The 11172-nt window shown below is 42.2% G+C and overlaps 1 non-coding gene across 1 annotated transcript; it reads right to left on the bottom strand.

The window, feature by feature from the left end:
- Positions 1 to 9633: 9633 nt before the first annotated feature.
- On the bottom strand, positions 9634 to 9735 carry LOC111528974. The gene has a single exon (XR_002727227.2). It is a non-coding gene; the product is annotated as a U6 spliceosomal RNA (small nuclear RNA).
- Between the last annotated feature and the right edge of the window lie 1437 nt (positions 9736 to 11172).

Genomic DNA, 11172 nt, shown 5'->3' with positions numbered 1-11172 from the left:
ACGATTTTGCCCCTCCAGTTCCAACCCAGGGAACAATTGGCAATGTCTGGAGATGTTTTTTTGGGCTGTTATGACTCGGGGCTGCTACTGCCATCTAGTGGGTAGAAGCCAGAGATACTAAACATCCTAGGATGTACAGGACCGTCCTGCAGCAGAGTGTCCTGCCCAAAAATATCAACAGTACTGCTGCTAAGAAATCCTGACCTAGCAGAATAGATATTCTAGAGTAACCAGGAAAATTCTGAAAATAGTAATCAGGGGATTAACCTTAGGCATTCTGGAACTGAAGAGGCGCTAGGCAGCTCAGTGGAACGGTGGACAAAGTGCAGAATACACTGGAAGATTTAGTAGAGGGGAAAGGCGGCATTTTGTATCACAGTGGATAATTCACTCAAAAATGTGACCGAGTAAGTATTTAGGAAAGAATACAGCTGGATCACTATCTCATTCCTCCCATCAAAATAAATTCTAAGAGGATTAAAGATTTAAATATTAAAAAATGAAACTGCAAAACTACAAAGAGAAAGCATCAGAGAATTAATTCGTAGTCTTGGCCTTGGAAGAGCCTTTCTAAGTAGGAACAAACACAGAAGCCATGAAGGAAAGGATGAAAAACGTATTTTCATAAATATAAGAAACTTCTTTGCAAAAAGAGGAAATTATTTGCAATACATGTAACAAAAGGCTTATTTACAAAGAGTATATACAAATCAATAAGAAAAAGAAAAATAGGCCAGATGTGGTGGCTCATGGCTATAATCGCAGCAATTTGGGAGGCCGAAGTGGGAGGATTGCTTAAGCCCAGGAGTTCAAGACCAGCCTGGGCAACATAGTGAGACCTCATCTCTACAAAAATAAATAAATAAATAAATAAATAAATAAATAAATAAATAAAAATTAGCTGGGTGCATGCCTGTAGTCCCAGCTATTTGGGAGGCTGAGGTGGGAGGATTGTTTGAGCCTGGGAGTTTGAGGCTGCCATGAGCTATGAACACACCACTGCACTCTAGCCCGGGTAACAGAGTGATACACTAGCTCAAAAAAAAAAAAAAAAAAAGGAAGAAAAGGAAAAATAATATAATAGAAATATATATAGCTCCCATGAAAAAATACAGATGGCCAGTGGAAAGATACTAAGCCTTACTTATAGTTCAAGAAATGTAAAGCAAGGCTGGGTGCGGTGGCTCACGCCTGTAATCCTAGCACTTTGGGAGGCTGAGGCGGGCAGATCGCTTGAGCCCAGGAGTTGGAGACCAGTCTGGGCAACATGGTGAAACCCTATCTGTACAAAAAGTACAAAAATTAGCCGAGCATGGAAGCGTGCGCCTGTGGTCCCAGCTACTTGGGAGACAGAGGTGAGAGGATCACTTGAACCTGGGAATTGAAGACTGCAGTGAACTGAAATTATGACACTGCACTCCAGCCTGGGCAACAGTGAGACCCTGTCTCACAAAAAATAAGTAAATAAATAAAGCAAGCAAAACAACAACTAGGTATATAATTTCCCCTAATACATTAGCAAAAATTAAAGCAGTTTATCATTTCTGGTGTCATTAAGGGTATAAGGAGTCACATATGGTTGATGCACAGGGACAATTTGGTAATACCTATCTAAATATTAATATAACCTTTGATCAAGCATTTCTATTATTTAGCACTTAACGTTACTGATATTCTTGGAAAAGAATGCCAACATGTATGAGCAAGTTCTATTGCATGATTATTTATGATAGTATAATATGGGAAACAACCTAAGTATGTATTCATACAGGGCTGGTTGAACAATGTGATTTTGGTGCAGTAGAAGAGTATACAGGCATGAAAATGAATACAGTAGATTTGTGTGTACTGATTGGGAAAGATCTCCAAGATACATTACTAAGTGGGGAAAATAATATGGTGCATATGGTATAACCTTAATTTGGTTTTGGTTTTAAAAGTATATATTAATTATTAAAATCAACTTTTTTTCCTGGAAGGATGTTAGAATGATTCTCTTTAAGGAGAGTTACCAGAATTGAAAGTGGCAGAGGAAAATTTTTTCATTTTAGATTTTCCTGTGCTGTTTGAACATTTTAAACATATGCATACATTGCTATAAAAAATTAAAAAACAAGGTAAATACAATATAAATTTAGACAATATAAATGTAAACTAAACTTTTTTTTTTGCCTTCACAAAATCCTTCCTCTTCTACTTGCCTTTTGTAGTGTTCTTTAGCCATTTGTTGGTGGGTTTTTTTGTTTGTTTGTTTGCTTATAACATCTGCTCCTTTGCACAGGATTCTAGGAAAATACCTTGGTTTCATATTGGCTCCTAAAGTAGACAAGTTCCCATGCCCCAAGGGACATTGGCATCCTTTATTTGTCAAAGAAAGGAAATAATTACATATCTAATACACAGTGATGTTGGGGAAAAGGTCTGTGAATACTTTACAGACTGCAATGAAATGTAAGTGACAGTTATTATTCTCCTAGTTACATAAATTGTTTGTCGATTACTTCATTTAAGTGAAATTAAATTATATGACTTAATAGGGTTGAATTTGAAAATTACATTTTGTTTCTGAAGCTTTTATTTTTTTGTTTATTTTATTTTATTTTTTGAGATGGAGTTTCACTCTTGTTGCCCAGGCTGGAGTGCAATGGCGTGATCTCGGCTCACCATAATCTCTGCCTCCTGGGTTCAAGCGATTCTCCTGCCTCGGCCTCCTGAGTAGCTGGGATTACAGGCATGCGCTACCATGTGCGGCTAATTTTGTACTTTTAATATTGATGGGGTTTCTCCATGTTGGTCAGGCTGGTCTCGAACTCCCGACCTCAGGTGATCCACCCGCCTCGGCCTCCTAAACTGCTGGGATTACAAGCGTGAGCCACTGTGCCCGGCTGAGAGCTTTTATTTTTATATGTCAGTAGTCCTCAACATTTTTGTAGCACCTTTGGACAGCTGATACTTTTGTCCGTTGTCATGGTGTCCCCAAACTGCCTCATTTGGAATAGGTGAATTCCAGTCTATTGGGATGACCATTAGGAGCAGTGGTATGCAGCGCCTCTCTGTTGTAGGTCTTATCACCTCTGCAGTTGTATGTTTTGGTAATCATTTCAATATTTGATTGCATTTTGTCTCTTTTACATGCGAGAAAACTAGGAAAAGGAAAATGAAAGTGCTGGTTAGGGCTACAGCAACCAGTTGTATAGGTTAAACATCCCAAATCCAAAAATTCAAAATCCCAAATGCTCCAAAATCTGAAATGTTTTGAGCACTGACATGATGCTCAAAGGAAATGCTCACTGGAGCATTTTGGATTTTGGATTTTCAGATTAGGTATGCTCAACTGGTAAGCAGAATGCAAATATTCCAAAATAAAAAATCAGAAATCCAGTACAATTATGGTCCTGAGCATTTTGGATAAGGGATACTCAACCTGTAGTAATAAGCGTTGGTTTTAAAATATCAATACTGCCGGGTGCGGTGGCTCATGCCTGTAATCCCAGCACTCTGGGAGGCCGAGGCAGGCGGATCACCTGAGGTAGTTTGAGACCAGCCTGACCAACATGGCGAAACCCCTTCTCTACTAAAAATACAAAAAAATTAGCCAAGTGTGGTGGCGGGCACCTGTAATCCCAGCTACTTGGGAGGCTAAGGCAGGAGAATCTCTTGAACCTGGGAAGTGGAGGCTGTAGTGAGCCGCGATCGTGCCACTGTGCTCGAGCCTGGGCGACACAGTGAGACTCAGTCTCAAAAAAATAAAAATATAGTTGATACAAAGATGGAAATTATTTAGCGTGTTAGAAACTAGGTGTTCACTGGACTTAAAGCAATTTTCTATAGGCTCAGCTGTGAAGAAAAAAGAATAAAATTAAAGGAAATTGAGGGAATTCTGACGATATATAGTGGATTTCCTTTCAGAGAAATTTCCTCTCAGAGGAAATCAACCATATATTAGACTTGGAGGGGGCAGAATTCTTTTTATGGCATGCAAGACTTAGTTTTTATACTTTTGACTTGGGGACAAGTTTTCTATGATGCATAGCATGGTATTATCTGTGTTTTATTTCAATTGTGTTAATTTTGAGAAATATTTTTGTCATGAAATTTTAATACAGTATTTGTGACTTTGAACGCACAAGAATTAAACCTATAGTCGGCCTGTATTTTACTGCATCCTTTCCTGGGAGCTGATCTGTCTTCAGGGAGAATCCCTGAAATCTACTCCAGGAAGAAACGTGTAATCTTTTGGTCGTAATAATGATATCATTGTCTCAGCCTTGCCTAGGGCGCCAACTTGCCGTCTGTCATGGGTGGTACTGGAACTGCTTGAATGGGGAGGCATGAGCTTCTTCATTCTTCTCAAGGCTATTTCCAGTTTCTAGTTGCCAGGCCTTATGCTGTTCTCTGGGGCTATGCCAAAGTTTGTTCCAACAATAGCAAGAACACAGCAAAAATCACGAAAGGGACTACTATTTCCGAGCTCTGCCACCTACCTGCACGTGCTGGCTTCTGTGAGCTGCTGTCTCTCTTGATGCTTACAACAGCCAGAGGAAGAGCATGGTTATTTTATCTAGACCAGGAACCTTAGCTTCAGGAAGGTCAAACAAGTTTGACTTATTCTCTCCCGTGCCCACCCTAGGTTTCATTATGGAACATCCACTTTTTCTAATTGGTTCTCTTTCATTAACATTATTCACATATCTGGATTCCAAAAAATCCTGATTTTTTTTTTTTTTTTTTTTCTAGAGACAGTTTTGCCCTGTTGTCCAGGCTGGAGTGCAGTGGTGCAATCATAGCTGATCGCAGCCTCCAAACTTCTAGGCTCAAGAGATCCTCCTGCCCCAGCTCTCGAGTAGCTGGGACTACAGGTGCACACCACCAGGGTCTCACCATGTTGCCCAGGCTGGTCTTGAACTCCTGGGCTCCTGCCTTGGCCTCCCAAGGTGCTGGGATTACAGGCATGAGCCCCTGCGCCTGGCCTGGATTCCAGTTCTTACTCTTCTTTTTCTCCCTGAGGTGTCCTTTGTGTATATCTCATCTTACACAATGGTGTGGCTTTTAGGGAATGAGGGGATTCCTTGTGTGCAGGTGGTAGTCCTCCCTGCCTGCCCCAGGGTCAAGTGAAAGGTTGGGGAACCCCCAGAAGGCTGTCAAGGAATCCAGCCACTAGGTGGCAGCCTTGTCAAAAGCACCCACCTGCTCCTCTGCTCCAAGTTCTGGTTCTGACAAATGTTTCTGACTTTAGAAATAATCCTTCTATTTATTCATTAATTCAACAAATATCTTTGAGTGGCTACCATGTGCCTGGCACTGTTCTACGCAAAAGGAATATATATGAGTGAGCAGGACAAACATCCCTGCCTTCATAAAGGTACATGAGCAAGTCATGGGAGAGGTGAGAAAGCCAGGTGGACAGCTGGAGTGGTGGACATTCCAGGCAGAGATGACCGCTGGCCTGTGTCCCCCACGTCCAGGGAGTGGTAGAAAGGCCAGTGGGGCCGCAGCAGAGTGAACAGGCAGTTGGGGAGGAGGGCAGAAAGATGGGGGAGCTTGCGAGTCACTGTCAGGACTTTGGATTTTTTTACTCTGACTCCACTGGGGAACTTTTGCAAGGTTTTGCACAGAGCAGTGGTATGACCTGACCTTGTTTTAAAATCACTGCTTTGGGCTGCTTCTTGAGAGTGGACAGATGGAGTGCGCAGACCAGTTTGGAGGCTAGGGCTGTGGTCTAGGAAAGAAGTGACCTGGGCTGGGCTGGCAGCCGTGGCACCAGCACACCACAGTGTCTGGATATATTCTGAAGGGGAAAGCCAGCCGGCTCTCAACTTTCCTGGTTTTTGAATTGTAGAAAAATACACATAATCATCTTTAAGAGTACAATTCAGTGGCATTCAGTTCATTCACATTGTTGTACAACCATCACCACCTTCCATCTCCAGAACTATTTCATCTTCCCAAAGTGAAAGTCTGTTCCCATTAAACACTCACTTCCCATTCCGCTTCCCTTAGCTCCTTCAAGCGCCGTTCTGTTCTTTGTCTCTATGAATCTGACTGCTCTAGGTTCCTCACAAGAGTGGCATCATACAGTGTTTGTCCTTTTGCAACTGGCTTATTTCACTCAGCATAATATCCCCAAGGTTCATCCACGCTGTGGCACGTGTCAGAATTTCCTTCCTTTTTGAGGTTAAATAATATTTCCTTGTGTGGATATACCATATTTTCTTTATCCATTCACCTGTTGAAGTACCCTTGGCCCATTTCTACCTTTTGGCTATTGTGAATAATGCCGCTCTGTACACAGGTGTACAAATATCTCCTTGAGACACTGCTTTGACTTTTTGAGGATATATACCTGGAAGTAGGATTGTTGGATTCTCCTGATGGATGGTAAAGTTGGTGTAGGGTAAGATTTCTGCTTATGTTAGCAGTGGGACGAGTGAGATGAAATCTGATGGGCCTTCCCAAGAGATGAGGAGTGAACATGGATCTCTTCTGGAGACAGCAGTCGGCTAGAAGGAGGTTCGCACAGCCACATTTAGAACATTTTTAAAACCATGAGACATGGAAGTGCCCATTTAGATGTTTCTTTATATAGCACACGTGGGATCCAAAGACATGTCACTATTTTAAACTGGTATCAGTGTTTTCTAAAAGGCAAAATAAATGTGAAGGGTTAGTTTTACTGTGGCCAAACTCCACTTGAATGCTTGCAGAATCTCAGACATCTCAGATGGTGATCAGTAAGGGCAAGCAGTCATGATTGGCTCACTGCCAAGAAGCTGTCCATGTCCTTGCTGATACCTGGACCCCTGCATGCTCCAGTTACCTGCATCACACCCAGGTAATGCCTGAGGCTCCAACCTGAGACACCTGTCCTCTCTGACACGGGGAGGGAATAACTCTGGGCTCCTATCGGGGAACTCGTCTAACATGGAAGGTAAGTATTCTTATCCCCATCTGACACGTGAAGGAGCCACGGCTCCAGGATAGGTAGTGTTCCCAAATTCAAACCCAGGGTCTGACTCCAGAGTTCTTTGTTCTGCTACTCTGTTTGCCTCAGGTAGGGAGACTTGTTTTCTTCCCCCATCATCTTTACCTGTTGTGGAATTACTATTACTGGTGACTAGCATTCTTTGCTCACTATGTGCCAACCACTGTTCTCAGTATGCAATGAATATAGTCTCCTTTAGTCTTTACTACAACCCTGTTAAGCAGACTGTCCAAGTCCATGCGAGATAAATATTGGTACCAGGATTTGCAGAGTAGGAAACAGAAGCTGAGAGAAAACCATGGATGGGTTGGCTTGCTGGGGTGAGAGTGGAGGAAGGCAATGTTGGAAGTCTTGGAATTGAGAGGCTGGAAGGTGGGTGGGTCAGTTTCTTGGATGCCACAGAAGGAGGAGCGCTGTGAGCCAGGGATGTCAGGGAATGGGGAGAATGGAGTGGGGGTGTGTAGATGGCAACAGGGAGGGGAAGAGGATGCCAGGTCCTGCTGCGTGAACTGCGGAGATGGAGGGTGTCTGTTTACAGTGGGGAAGGGAACAGACAGTGAGGAAGCAACAGTCATAGGTATGAGGTACAACGAGACCTTCAGCTTGGGAAATGTGAGAAAATGAACAGACTGACTTGGAAAGGCAGTGGTGGGATTCATCCAGCTGTGGAAGTGAGGGGACGTTCAGAGAGCTCAGTCTATAGGAAGTGTTGATTTCACTGTGAGTTCTGAAGGGCCCTGAAGAAGTGTTGGGGACTCAAGGGAGGGGCCTGGGGCAGGTGGGGCCAAGTCTGTTTGGAGATGAGAACCTGGAAAATCACAGCATGCCAGGAATGAGTTTGTTGTTGTTTTCGTAATTTTAGAGATATCATTTATCAATGAATATATTTTGTGATTAAAAAAATTCAGATTCAGTACAGATGCTCCTCCAGTTATTTCATTGGTTACTTCCAGATAAACCCATCATAAGCTGAAAATATGCTAAGTTGAAAATACATTTAATGCACCTAACCTTCTGATCATCATAGCTGAGCCCAGCCTGCCTTAAACAGGGCTCAGAACACTCATATTAGCCTACATTTGGACAAAATCATCTAATACAGAGCCCATTTTATAATAAAGTGTTGAATATCTTATATAATATATTAGATTGGTGCAAAAAAGTAATTGTGATTTTTGCCATTTTCAAAATTGCAATTACTTTTGCACCAACCTAATTTCCTGGAAGTGAAAAGCAGAATGGTTGTCTGGGCACTTGAAGTACAGCTTCTACTGAATGCGTGTCACATTTGCATCACGTTACGGTCAAAAAGGGTAAGTCATACCATCATAAGTTTGGAACTGTCTGTATTTTCATTTTCTTCTATTTTATTCTACATTTAATTCATTTTCACATTGTAGTAAGAGATCTACCCTCTGAACACATTTTTAAGTGTGTAATTCATGGGCAATGCTGCATAGCAGGTCCCTCAAGCTTACGGATCTGTACCCACTGAACAACTCCCCGTTGCCCTGTCTGCAGCCCTTGGCAGTCACCACTTGACTTTCTGTTTCTGTGAGTTTGACTGTTTAAGATTCTGCATCCAAGCGAGATCATACAGCATCCTTTTGTGACTGGCTTATTTCCCTTAACATAGTATCCTTCAGGTTCATCCACACTGGGGCATGTGTCAGAATTTCCTTCGTTTTTAAGGCTGAATAATAATCCATTGTCTGGATAGCCACACTTTGTTTATCCATCATATGTGGATGGAGCAGGAATGGCTTTCAGCTTCTGGTGGTGTCTGAGGTAAATCCAGTTGTGAGGATGTTATGAACTCCACACTAGTTAAGGTGCTGAATTAATTCTTTTTTTTTCTTTTTTTCCCTCTTTTTTAAAATTATACTTTAAGTTCTAGGGTACATGTGCACAACGTGCAGGTTTGTTACATACGTATACATGTGCCATGTTGGTGTGCTGCACCCATTAACTCATCAATTACATTAGGTATATCTCCTAATGCTATCCCTCCCGCCTCCCCCCACCCCACAACAGGCCCCAGTGTGTGATGTTCCCCTTCCTGTGTCCAAGTGTTCTCATTGTTCAATTCCCACCTATGAGTGAGAACATGGTGCTGAATTAATTCTAAGCTTGATGACGCACATGGTGGTGTCTTGGCCTTGCGTTTCCCGGGAGTACATGATTTAGTTAGGGCTTTGGAGTGGGGCCAAGGGTTTTCTGTGGCTTTCTGTGTTGGCACAAGGTGCAGTGCTGGTTTGGGGGTGGAAGCTTTCCTGGGTCCTCCCTGGGTGCCTGTGGTATAGACAGCAGGGAGCTCTCCCTGCACCTCCTGCAAGAATATTGACATATTTGCCAACTCTTTCCATCCAGGACCTGGCAGTCTCTCCAGTTCTCCATGTCCTCTCTTCCTTTTTTTTTTTGACTCTTCCTCTAAAGTTTGCTATTTCCTTCCCTCCTCCTTCCCTGCTCTCCTCCCCTCCTTTCCTTTTTGTCGAGTTTATCTTTGTTTATCCCTTCCCTCCCTCCCTGCCTCCTGTCCTCCCTTCATTCCTTCCTTCCTTTCCTTTTTTGTTGAGTTTATGCCTTTGTTTTATACTTTTATTCCTATTGTGAATGGGATTCTTTGTTCGTTTCATTTTTTTCTTATTTTTAAAAATATGGACTATTTGACGACTTCGAATGTCATCCTTCCACAGGAACCATGCTAATCTTCTCTGTATCATTCCAATTTTGGTGTTAGCACTGTCACTGACTATATTTTCTAATTACATAGTTTAAAAATATTTAGTTTGGACCTGGCTCGCTCCCTTACCATCCTCTCCTTAGCACTAACGGTTTTCAGTTGATTCTCAGATGTCTTCCAAGCAGACAGTCATATCAGCTGCAGATAACAATGCCTTTTTTCTCCTCCATTCCAGGAGTTGTTCTTTTATTTCTGGTTCTTGCTGTTTTGTGCGTGATCCCAGTTGTGTTAAATGCTAGTGACACCTTGACTTGCTCTCACTTTACTGTGGGTGATTTTGGTGTTTTCTCATTAAATATGATGCAGAAAGTTGGCTTGGGGCATTGTTTTACATGTTAAGTCTTCTCCTACATTCCTTTGAGTTATTAGGATTTGGTGATGGGTTTTATTAAATGCCTTCTAGGCATTCTGTTATTGCTTTGATTATTGCTTCTCTTTTCACCCTGGAGTCTCCTCCAGGAAATTAAAGTATGTGTGTATTTGGTCTCCTGGGTATTTCTTCTGTGTCACGTATATTTTCTCTGATTCTCGTGATCACTTTCATTCATGCTGTGTTTTTTCAAAGTTTATCATCTAATATGCTTTGCTTTGTATGTTTGTATGTTTCTTTTCTTCAACTATTGTGTTTTTAATCTTTAGTCTAATTTCTCTGCTTTCAAATTATTTCTTCTGCATGACTTCTTGCTCAAATTTCATAGCTATCAAATCTTGAATTTCAATGAGAAAGCAAATTGGAGATTTTTTTGAAATCTCCCATTTCTACCAGTAACTTTGTTTCATAGGTGCATATTTACTTGGAATCCTCAGCTGGTCCCCTTTTATGATCTTCCAGAGCTTTCCAGATAGATCTAGAGAGTTTTCTGTGATCACCTATCTTACAGAGGGAAGCTAGTGTTTGTCCAAAAATCAGAAATTGAGAGACTGAGAGGGATACTACTGGAGAATGTGTGGTTATCAGGTTTTTTTTTTTTTTTTTTGAAAACAGGCTGTCACTCTTTTGCCCAGGCTGAAGTGCAGTGGCATGGTTATAGCTTACTGTAGCCTCAAGCTCCTGGGCTCCAGCAATCCTCTTGCCTCAGCCTCCCAAAGTGATGGTATTATAGGTGTAAGCCATGGTGCCCAGCCAGGGTCATATCATTTATGCTCTGTTGAAGGAAGAGGAAAAATTTTTGCATTATCTGGGGTGAAAGTAAGGAGGGCACTAAAGCCTAAAGTACAATTTTGCCATTTTTTTCTTTTCTATGTATTTTGTTTTTGTTGTTCTCATTGTTACTTTTTTTTTTTTTTTTTTTTGGAGGGTGGCTCTTCCGCCCCCCCTGGCGGGCAGTGGCCGGATCTCAGCTCACTGCAAGCTCCGCCTCCCGCCTCCCGGGTTTACGCCATTCTCCTGCCTCAGCCTCCCGAGTAGCTGGGACTACAGGCGCCCGCCACATCGCCCGGCTAGTTT

Source organism: Piliocolobus tephrosceles, unplaced genomic scaffold (assembly GCF_002776525.5).
Source record: "Piliocolobus tephrosceles isolate RC106 unplaced genomic scaffold, ASM277652v3 unscaffolded_41424, whole genome shotgun sequence".
Taxonomy (NCBI): domain Eukaryota; kingdom Metazoa; phylum Chordata; class Mammalia; order Primates; family Cercopithecidae; genus Piliocolobus; species Piliocolobus tephrosceles.
This window is presented reverse-complemented; position numbering and strand designations above follow the sequence as displayed.